Raw genomic sequence first — 11,000 nt, forward strand, 5'->3', positions numbered from 1 at the left:
TCTGGTAGATGCTATTTTGGCATATAGAATCAACGGACTTCTGTGTATGATGGCACACTTATTTTTCTTTTTAGATTCGCCTTCTACCCGTGCTTCACACGTGCGCAAAAGCTTCTCAGCCTATTGGGAGCTGCGAAAACAACGTTCGCACAATATTGGGATAGGAACTTCTTTAAGCTTTGCGCAAGCTTGTGAGCATATGGGGCGAGCTGATTTTACACATATTTTGCTTCGTCTTCGTGCCTGCCAGATGCCTTCATCCACCATGCCCCCTTCTCACGGGACCTAGTTGCAATGTAGTTTGGATATGCGGCCTTTTCTAATCTCTGAATCTGGCCAGTGCGCGCCATTGTTTAATAACACGGCGATCTTAGACACAACGACATGAACAAAAGAATAAACCTAGATACTTATCACCTTTGCAAAAACAGTACGAAGGGCATCAGCCAGCCGTCTTTCTCTTTAAGCGATAAGGAGATCGAAATCTTCAATAACAGGCACGAGCAGTAAACAGATTGCGTCGCCTTCCGTGCTTTCGCTTTTTTGTGTTGTCCAAGTTTCTGCTGCTGATCCGTATTCACGTTCGCGTTTACGTCATGTTCAATAAATATTCATTCAAGAGTCAGCACTGTCCGTGTGCGCTTCTCTGCGTCCGTGTTGTTTCTTGCGCTGGACAGGTGAATTGAAAGATGAATCAAGACCAACTAGCCCGGCTGTCAGTTATGTTACAGGTATTTACAGTATTCTATTTTTGGGGGGATGTACTATTGGTGTGTCAACCCCGTTTTGCTGCGCATGCAACATCCCTCCCTTCTTTTTTCGTGCCCATATATTTGTGCTCACTTCGTATAAATCTTTTAGTTGTGAGAAAACGCCTTGTCCTGTTGTTCCTTCGTGTACAGTCTTTCGTGCGCTTAAACAGTTTCGAAGTTATCAATGGTCGCAGAGACCCACCACCGATTTGAAATTTTGAAGGAATGTTTTTGTTGCTTTCCGCGCCAGCGATGTGTACTGCCATTCTCCAAAGGTCTTCGTTTCGTAAAAGCCATCATGCCTACTCAAGGCACGAAAACACTGGGCGCAATGCGTCCAGTGCTTGTAAGGTGCTTCGAGCTGATGGCATGTGCAGCTTAGAAAAAAACTTTTGAAGTGTGTGACCAGTTAATGTAGCTTGACGACTGCCTGCCGGTCTTGCTCTGGCAATTTCTCAGCAGCTGATGGGGAGCTACATGCTGTCACTGTGCCTTGTTAGGCAGAGGATGGATGGTGCCCTGGGAGTCGAGGCCAAGAAACAGCAGCTGCGCTATCCGAAGCTTCTTTGTCCTCAACATTCTTGTCCTTGGTGTCAGGTCTACTTGATCTAGATGAAGAGGAGGCCGCGATGACAGACGTGACATGCGCTTGATAGAAGCTGTTGAGGTAATTGATGAACGTCGGAGACGGGAACATCATCGGCATCGTTTTCTAACAATTGTCCGGCACCACCTCGGTGAGGCCACTCATCCTTTACCGTGTTTTTCAATGTTCTCACTTCTTTCTGAATGAGGGTACATTCTTTAAAGAGGCATGATAGGATCCTAGACAATTACGGCGCTTCAGAGTGGTGGCTTTGCAGCTGTCAAAGGTGTGAGGTTCGGAGAAACGACAGCATGCCATCGCGTTTTTGCACACACTGCACAACTGTTAAAAGCTTCATTCATTTTCTGCAGCTATGAAGGGAGGAACTATACGTCGAAAATGACTTCCGTTGACTTGTGACGAAAGCGATTCACCATTGAATATACTCTTCACACAGCGTGGCCGGCCGATGCGAGAAACGCGTGTGATAAGAGCTCCGTTTGCAGGGGGCCTAATAAGTACCGGTTAATCTGTGTTTGAAATTTTCTTCTCAATGTCATAGAAAGCACTAATAGTGACCTCCTTGCGGGAGTAACCTGAGAGCGGACTTGTATACTCGTCGGAGAACTTGACACAAGTTCTCCAACGCGGCTACAATGTTCGCCATCTATAACCTGGATATTCTTACGGTTGTTAATTCTGACATTATTTACCTCATTTTGCAACAGGGCCGCGATTTGCTGATACATTTTGCCTGTTGAGGTGTTTCATGTCACTCGTGGCGAGTACAGGCACAAAAATGGTGAGGAATGGCTCATGGGTTTGCATAGCCCTCACAAAGGACGTGCTCAAACTGGATCACATGCTGAGCCCTGTGGCTGTGCCCGACCTCGTAGCTGTCGTCATAAGATCCATCAATGCGCACCTAGTATGTATGATGGTGTCGTTGGTGTTAGTGCTGCTTGCGTCGCCGTTTCACTTCTTGCAGGCGGCCGCTGCGTACGCTGCTGCATCAGGAGGACGCGTGTTGGGATGTGCATTTATGGGATACGCGCTGGTGACGGCCTTTTCCGGCGAAAACCGAAATAATAAAGACGAAATAACAGAGAGTTGAAAGACAAGACTTTCTGCAACGAAAGCACTGCGTCAACATCAAAAGCGATAAAAGACAGATTTGGAGAGAGAGAGAGAGAGAGAGAGAGAGACAAGAGAGGTTAATGAGACTTTGTTCATTTTGCTGCCCTACACGGGGGGAGGAGATGGGAGAGTGAAAGCGACAAAAAAGACATGGGACTAGGTAAATCACGTGCGCTCTGCGACGTGCAACATACCTGCAGTCGGGCACTCAAGTCTGTTGCCTTCATGTACTGTAGAAGAGCTCGTGCGACTTTCAGGTCTGATAAGTAGTGAGGCCAGGCTCCCAGGACCTTTGTTTCAGTAAAAGGCCGATCGTCTGGTCCCCTCAAGGCATACTGGAAAGTAAAATGAAACAGTGGCAGAGGAGGGGATTGATAGTCTCCTCATATCTGTCCCTAAAGCACATGGTTAAATCACCCATCCCGATGCTATAGCCATACGATTCAGTGAAGGTGACTCCGACTTACCGCCGACACAGCAGTGTTGCGTCATGCTGCGCAAGATTTGGTGCTATTTTGCTAAGTATTTCAATGACCCAATGAGATATTACCGTGACTATCACGCTATCTATCTACACACTCGGTTCAAGCCGCTTGCCCCGTGTTTCTGGGACGCGTCACGGCTGTGTCTCCTCTTCCTGCCATTATCTATCAACCGTCCAATGCGAGCAGTGCAGACGAGGCGCCCATTCTCACACCAACCCTTTCCTTTATTTCGGATAAGTTAAAACGTAAAAGAATTTATGTAACTTAGTTGCACAGGTGACGCATGGGGTGGAACTATAAACAAATGAAAGAAGGCACCAATGGTTTCACCATGTGACTCCTTTTCCTTTCGGTCACTCATGAACTGACGTCCAAGTGATGATAACTCAAGAGAGAATCTAGATAAGCCAATGAAACTACAGATGTGCCGGGTGTTGAATTGCACTCACTTAAAACGATTCACTCATTCACCAGAACTCTCAGGGATCCCGAACTCTGCCAAATTCGGGCCTCCATGCACAGCACCCTGGTCTGGGCGCGTCCACCATAGCGTTTCACATCTTACCTTCATATGCAGCGTGTTGTTGCCGTCGTGGTTGTTTTGCTTAAATACCTTAGAAGTCAACAGTTGTACGTCCAAGTACATTTGTGTCTCGATTATTAAAAATTTCCATGGGCTCGAAGGACAGATTACCAATGACTTATTAACAAAATGCAATTTAAGGTCCTTAATCACACATAAAAAGTACACATATAAAGGCTAGGGTTCACCAAACGAATGATTTTGTAACAAAGAACAATGGCGTACTCGATCAGTTTATATTGAGAAGGTGGCCCACGAGGACAACTAAGCCGATCAAGGCCATGGCGAATTCGCGTTACATATTGCGGCACTGCAGGACCACATTACGTCATGCTTCACCGCCCCGTGTACGGTATTATGCCGACACTGCGTGTGGCAGCGCCGAGATAACAAGCCTTGCATGTCAGGAGAAGATCAGGAAGAATTGTACGCCACCGTTGCCGGCAGTTATTCAGAGGAGAAACTGAGAACTTGCGCAGTATGTGCGCCAGATCGATAAGCTTAACGAAATCCCGCTTGCCTTCCCCGAATCCATGCGGGGAAACATTGTGCCAACGATCATCACAATGCCAACGCCTCAAAACCAGACCTCGGTTTCACACGTTAGATTAGGAACTTTCTTATACACCACTGCTCTTTCAGAAGTTCGTAAGAATAATGAGCAGTGACCAATGTACTTTTTAGCTTGAAACTTGCGTAAGTATTAGTGTCGGTCCGTTTTACATGCGTGAAGTCACTGAATGCACTTTAACCGCGCGTAGCATACTTAGGGCTAAGGTTATCATAGAAGAATGGTCATTTCTGAAGTTGACCTTTCAGGAACAGCTTAAGCAAGAAAACAGGCGAATGAGATGGAAGCAGATGATCAGTAATTTACTTGTCATTTCGGTTTCGTATAAAGGCGCACCCATTAATTTCCAATAAACACGTTCAGCAATAAAGTAAGCCAGAAAGATAGCAGGAACAATACTAACTTGGGCACCCGTGCGAACACATCAGTCACGTAATAACCCAACTGTGATACTTATAACTTATAACTTATACTTATAACTTATAACTTATACTTATAACGAACTAGACCAACTGGACGACCAAGCGTTATCCGAAAAACGAATTCTACAGCATCGAAAAGACCTACCGTCACAGAAGAAGGCCGTGCAAGCGCTATTGCGCTTTTTGCGATCTACCGGCCTGTGTGAACGACTTTAACTGGAACGCCTTTTGTGTGTGTGTGCCTCCATGTGTGCGTGTTTTTTTTCTTTTTTTGCGTTTTCCTCTCTGTCATCTTTCTAACCCCTATCCCCCATCCCCAGTGTAGGGTAGCAAACCGGAGACTCATATCTGGTTAACCTCCCTGCCTTTCCTCTTCATTCTCTCTCTCTCTCTCTATAACATAGTCTGATATAATAATAACCTACAGTTTTACTGCGACAATAGTTAAGGGCCCGAAACTGGGAATTATGTGATGTACAAGTAAGCAAACAAAGAAGATGGTGACCTCCACGGCAAGAAAATTTTGATGTCGCAGTAAGTCAGTTCAGAGTGGAAGGTGTCTTAGAAATGAGCTCTTTTTTTCTTTTGGTATTGGATACCAAAATAAGTTGTGATGGACCGCGCGAGAGCGGGCAGATTTCGAAGGCGGTGATTAATCGGCGTGAAGCAGGCTAAAAATGAATTAAGTATGAGTGCAGCTACCGTTTTCTCGAATTGAACCACACACGTCCCGGCATCCTCAAACAAGAAGCCTCGAAGTATAGCTGAACATTCAATCTCAAGAAGCGTATAAATCTTCATCCGACACATGTTACACTGTGATTTGGTAGACACCTCTTCAGAACACACTCCATGACAACGAGTAAATAAAGAACGACAGGAACTGAAGCTATGGAGTCGAGTGAATCGGTCATTAATGCGTGAAATCACAGTATAAATAAAAGAAAAACGTCATTCTGACGCGCTTTCCTTTAAGTTCGTTGCAACTTCATGGTCTCCAAGGCGTTGCACAATGAATTAAGACAACCTGGTTACTCTTGGCCATCGACTACTAGCTCTCTGAGCTTCGTTACTTGCACCTGAGAGTAGGCAGCATAATGTTATGCTTAACTGATGACCAAAACACCAAGCAAACAAGTGACTTTAGTGTTAACTGGCGTTACCATGCGACGACGGCTACGTTCGTATACGAGAGCGCGGTGTCTGTTTTTCCTTCATACGTCCCTTCCGCACGCTTCCCCATCGACTAATATAGGGCAGCAAACCGGGTTTTCTGTTCGGCCGGGGCACTCTCACTTTCTCCTTCCTTCTTCAATCGAATATCTTTTATCGCTGTGCTTATCTATGTCTCGAAAGTACAACCAAACGCACGCCTCCAACAATTGAAAGAAACAAGCTACTTAGGAACCTACAAATTATATCACGATTAATTAAACCTGCAGAGTAGGTCCTAATAATGTGCTTTGAAAAATGTCGCTTGAAGCCTATTCATGGAAGCCATAAGAAATCAGGCTAAGCATTGATCTCGTATGAAGCTTCGCACACGAACATTCATTAAGAGCGTGGTGTTCGTGGGTGTCCGTGGGCAGCAGCCAATCCTCAAGTTGCATTACCCTCTCAGGCTGGTGATTGTCGCAGAATGTTTTTACTATCGCTCGTTTTCATAAAGGTGATCTACTTTTGAATTAATAACGAGAAGAATGTATAGTGTAACTCCTCGGCTTTTCATCCGCGACCTTTCCCCGTTCATTCTTCGCACGTGCAAAATCGAGCCACATTCCTTCTCTGCTCACAGTCGCAAGCTTTCACGCGCACCCACGGCAGGGTGCGATACCTCCCTCGGGACGTTCGGTCCCATGCCAATACGCGGCGGCAGAGCAGCTTCCACCACAGGCAGCTGCAGGGTATCCAACAGGAACTAATTCACCAATAAGACGCCGCCTTCATGACGTCACTGATGAGGACAAATTTGAAGAGGGAGAGGGCGCGTAGCTGAGAGGAGGAGGGTTGTGGCTGAAGCCCTCCTTTCCTACTTCGCATGTAAGCGGGATTTGTTCGTGCTCTCTTGCAGTTCCGTTGGCCGCGCTGCGATGTTGGCCAAATCGCGAAGCATAACTCGCTGAAGTGCGCCGTGTTTACCTTGCACGCTGCTATTAATTTTTGAAGCAATGGGACATCTCTCGTACACACCATCGCCAAGCAATTATAAAGAGAAATATTTATATAGTAAACCGTCGTTAACTACTAATATTCGCTGTCAACATGTTACATTTCGTCTTTTCGTGAAAGCAGTCGCTTTGAAATTCCTAAGTTGTGGTTAAGCTTAGAGCTACCACATATGAAGTGGGGGCTATCACATATAAAAAAAAAACTTAATGACACCATCATTCGTAAATCTTGTTCGTGTGTTGTGAAGTAGATCAAATAAAGCTGGCCGATTTCTTAGTCAGCCAAAAGAGCACAAGTAAAAGTTGAACGTTTTTTTATGTATTCACACATTTCGTACTGAAAAAGGTCTGACTTGCACGCTGTGCAAGAGTGCCGATCTGCAGAAGCAACTTTCATTCCCAACTTAAATTTGTACACAATAAGCGAACATAGATTCTAGAAGATCCCAACCAATGCGAGAATTATTAAGCATCACGAACTGGTCACACTAAACTTCACTCTATCGCGTCTGCTATGATGGTGCACATATTTTTTCTCATAGCATGTTGAGCACAATACATGTATTTCACTGACAGCATTAGAATTAAAGATCCACAGAATTTTAAACTGGCTACGTGCATCTACATGAAGAGGAAGTATATAGCTTATAATTGCTTTCATCGTTTGAACTATACGCCTTGGCAGTGTTCGACACCAGTGAATTCACTAACGCACGTCTCCGCGGATTGGATCCACGTCTGCTACTTGGTCTTCTACCAGGAATACCACGAGCAAACGGAAAACTTCTGTGCCACCTGTGGCTCGGCTTGGCATTCACGAACGCCTATTCATTCAGCATTGGAATGGCCGACAGCCCTACTTGCGACACAGCTGCTGCCAGGAAACGGTCGAGCACCTCCTCTGTAACTGTCCCCGTTACAATGTGTCAAGAAAAGTGCTCGCAACCGCGCTTGAAAAACTGAACAATCACCCCTACACAGTATAAAAAGTTCTAGGACACTGGTCCAGACGGGTTCCGGCACTCAAGGCTTTAAGATCTCTTCTAAAGTTTTTAAGGGCTTGTCTTTGAATGTTGTAGCGCGTAGCATCGCGTTATTGTGTGAATATTTCTCAAAACATGTTTTTCTCTTCTTTCACCTTTTATTCCCTTTACCACTAACCCCAGCAAAGGGTAGCCAGCTGTTACTTACACTGGCTAACCTACCTGTCTTTCCTTCCCTTTTGTCTCTTTCTCTCTCGGTGACACGTGTCGACAGGGTGCATGAACAAAATGTATAGCCCAACCAACACGCACTCAAGCCCAGCAGGTATTTCACCGGCAGCAGATGGGCTGTCAGTCCACCCACGCTTGCACAGAACTGGCTTACTCATGCAAAGTGAATATCTGCTCAGCAAATATAGCGAAATACTTGCGCTTACCTGTTATCCTTATGGGCAACCAGTGCTGAAGCTTCGCGAGTCAACAGCAGCGCCGTAACGTACAGTCTAGCGAGTGGTGGACACAGTTTTCACTAGCACATACCATAATTTTGTGTCAGCAAATTCACCAACCGTCCCGAGACGCACATTTCACGGCTCCTCACATGATAGGGAACCGACGTGCTGGGACGTAGCAGCGCATGCGCTCAACTCGACGTGCATGCCCATGGACAGAACTTCGCTGGCTGCATCGGGCCAAGCAAACGTCGATGTAGGCGCGCGTGCGTTACCGTTAAATATGCTGTGCCATCTTCGTATCCTCCCTACCGGATAGTGTCAGAATATTTTAGTTGCATACTGAAACTCGTAGCGCCTCCTGGCAAGCACTGGTTCTCCATAGGAAACCTGATGAAGCTCCTCTCTCTTATCTTTCCCATCTTCATACTCGGCACTTTTCTTGGCACATTGTAACGGGGACAGTTACAGAGGAAATGCTCGATCGTCTCCTCGCAGCAGGTGTGTCGCAAGTAGGGCTGTCGGCCATTCCAATGCCGAATGAATAGGCGTTCGTGAATGCCAAGCCGAGCCACAAGTGGCACAGAAGTTTTCCTTTCGCTCGTGGTATTCCTGGTGGAAGACGAAGTTGCAGACGTGGATCCAATCTGCGGAGACGTGCGTTTGTGAATTCACTGGTGTTGCTAAGGCATGTAGTTCAGACTCTGCAGAACCGGAAATTCCTTTGTTAGAACGCCACAGAGCCGCACAAGGCGTGATGCCTTAATATAGCCATCTTCATCAAATGCTTGGTTGTTCCTGCGCATTCCGTTCCTTGAACGCCTGATCAAGCTTCTCTCTCTCTTATCTTTCCCATCTTCATACTTGGCACGACAACCGAAGCCGATGACCGAGTGCGATCCAGCTTGTTATATCGCAGAGCGAGTGGCAAGGGTGAGCGGAGGCAAGCTTGACGAACGCACGAAGTTAGCCACTTCCCAAGCTTCGCTCGATTTAAAGTTCACAAGAAAGAGAAATAAAAAAATAAGTAAACATAAAGTATAGTTTGCCGTTCACTCAGATTTCTTTATTTCTAAGAAAGAAACTTGGGAATGACAAGGAATGCGAACATCCACATCTACTTTCACTAGAAGTGAGGATTGGGCGAGTTGGTATTGCATTCTAAAACTGGTACAGCGCAACATAGAAACGAAGAAACAAGCCTATCCGGCCAGATGACGGGAATTCAGGGCTATGTTCCTTCATCTGGCCGGCTCAGCTTGCTTGTTTTTTTCTTTCTATGTTGCGCCGTACCAGTTTTTGAACACATCTTCAATACTTCGTTCCAACAGGTCTTCGGATGCCCGGCAGCCGCTAGGAGCACGCATGTTCCTTGAAACCGAAACTCGCACTCGCCTTTCGGGGGTTGCGCGCAATATGCGGCGTGCTGCCGCCTTGTTATCACTTTATACGGAACCTCGCGGCGACGGCGGAAATGCCCCTAGAGTGTCCTTGTAATTGTTATCGCAATGAAAACATATTGCGCGTCCGATGGTAGCACTTGCACCGGGGTCCCCCAGTGCAGTAGCTCTATACCAAAGGGCAAATGCGCATACACGTAACGACAGAAAAGATCCGTACGTACAATTCCTTCCATCGTCGAAGCTACTGCATCGAGACGCTTAGCACGTGCATCGCGTCGCATAGCAACTGCTCATTATAAAAAGTGACAGCGCGCCAGTTTCCTGCATCCTTCCCATTTGCATCTTTCCATTCCATACCACATTGAGACGCTACGTGACATTGTACCGCCTTCCAGATCTGTCCGGGTCGGCAGCAAAGGACGAGCCGCCTGGCCGTTTCGAGTTGTGTAACACAGCTATTCACGACAAAAAGCCCGACCCACGTTCGTTCATGCGCAGCCGTGCGTCTCTCTGTCGTGACTTCGCTGGATTGTGAGGTGCAGACGTGCCAAAGCCGCACAATATGACTAAGCTTTGGGGTTGTTCTAGACTGAGCTGGGACAGAAACCTGAAATTCGGTGTCATCGGCTATTGTCAAAGACAACAACGCGTCGTGTCTTCATTAGACAATACTTTGCATAACATTGATTACCACAGGGGCCAGATCTGCAAAATATTAAAACTAAGCTTTCTTTGTCTCTTCCGCGCACTTTGCAGGATCTCGCTGCTGGCTGCTCTGGTCTTTCCAATTACACGACTTGGCCCACTGAGTATGTTCCACTGTCTGCGGGCCTGAATAGTCAACTTGGGCCACTGCGTATGCGCATCTGAGCATGTGGCACAGGGTGCATAAACATTCTTGACCAATCTTCTAGAATTGGGAATGTGCCATTGGGTAGAGAGAAATGAAAAGGAAAAGCAGGGTGGTTAATCAGACATTAGCCTCCGGTTCGCGTGCCATTGAGTAGGTGCCCGAATAGACAAGCATGTAAGCAGGAAAGCAGGAAGTCTCCCAGAACAGAAAATTGAATGAGTGAGCTACATAAAACTGCAGATTTCAGCATCAAAATTAACCTAGAGTGGAGAATGAAGTAAAGGGAACAAAATGGGAACATAGTATGTATTGGACGAGGAGAGTTGAGATAAAGCTACGTGCAAGCGAAATGAAGCGAAGACATTTCAGTAAATAGCAAAGAAAGCTACGCTTATAGCCGACTCCTATATATGCGCGGAATCCGATATTTCTTTTTTACATGCCGAATATTTCGCATTCCATTTCAATTACTCGTCATGGTCATCCCCGGATAGCCTTCTATACGTGTTCTAGTCAAGATTCTTTGGCAGCAACCGAGATGAACATCGTTACTATGATCCTGGTTGCGACCATGCTTTAGGGGTCCTAACGAAGAAGTCCATAAA

At 46.3% G+C, this 11,000-nt stretch overlaps 1 long non-coding RNA gene across 3 annotated transcripts in view; it reads right to left on the reverse strand.

Annotated features, from left to right (window-relative positions):
- Window positions 1-8,590, reverse strand: part of LOC129387599 (uncharacterized) — a 169,667-nt gene extending 161,077 nt beyond the window's left edge. For 2 of the 3 annotated variants that reach the window (XR_008614754.2, XR_008614755.2), the window contains exons 1-2: window positions 8,125-8,590; window positions 2,670-2,810 (exon numbers count right to left, since the gene is read on the reverse strand). This is a non-coding gene — a long non-coding RNA (uncharacterized lncRNA). The remainder of the gene's footprint in view (window positions 1-2,669; window positions 2,811-8,124) is intronic. The other variant, XR_008614753.2, reaches the window with a different exon arrangement.
- Between the last annotated feature and the right edge of the window lie 2,410 nt (window positions 8,591-11,000).

Source organism: Dermacentor andersoni, chromosome 2, assembly GCF_023375885.2.
Source record: "Dermacentor andersoni chromosome 2, qqDerAnde1_hic_scaffold, whole genome shotgun sequence".
Taxonomy (NCBI): domain Eukaryota; kingdom Metazoa; phylum Arthropoda; class Arachnida; order Ixodida; family Ixodidae; genus Dermacentor; species Dermacentor andersoni.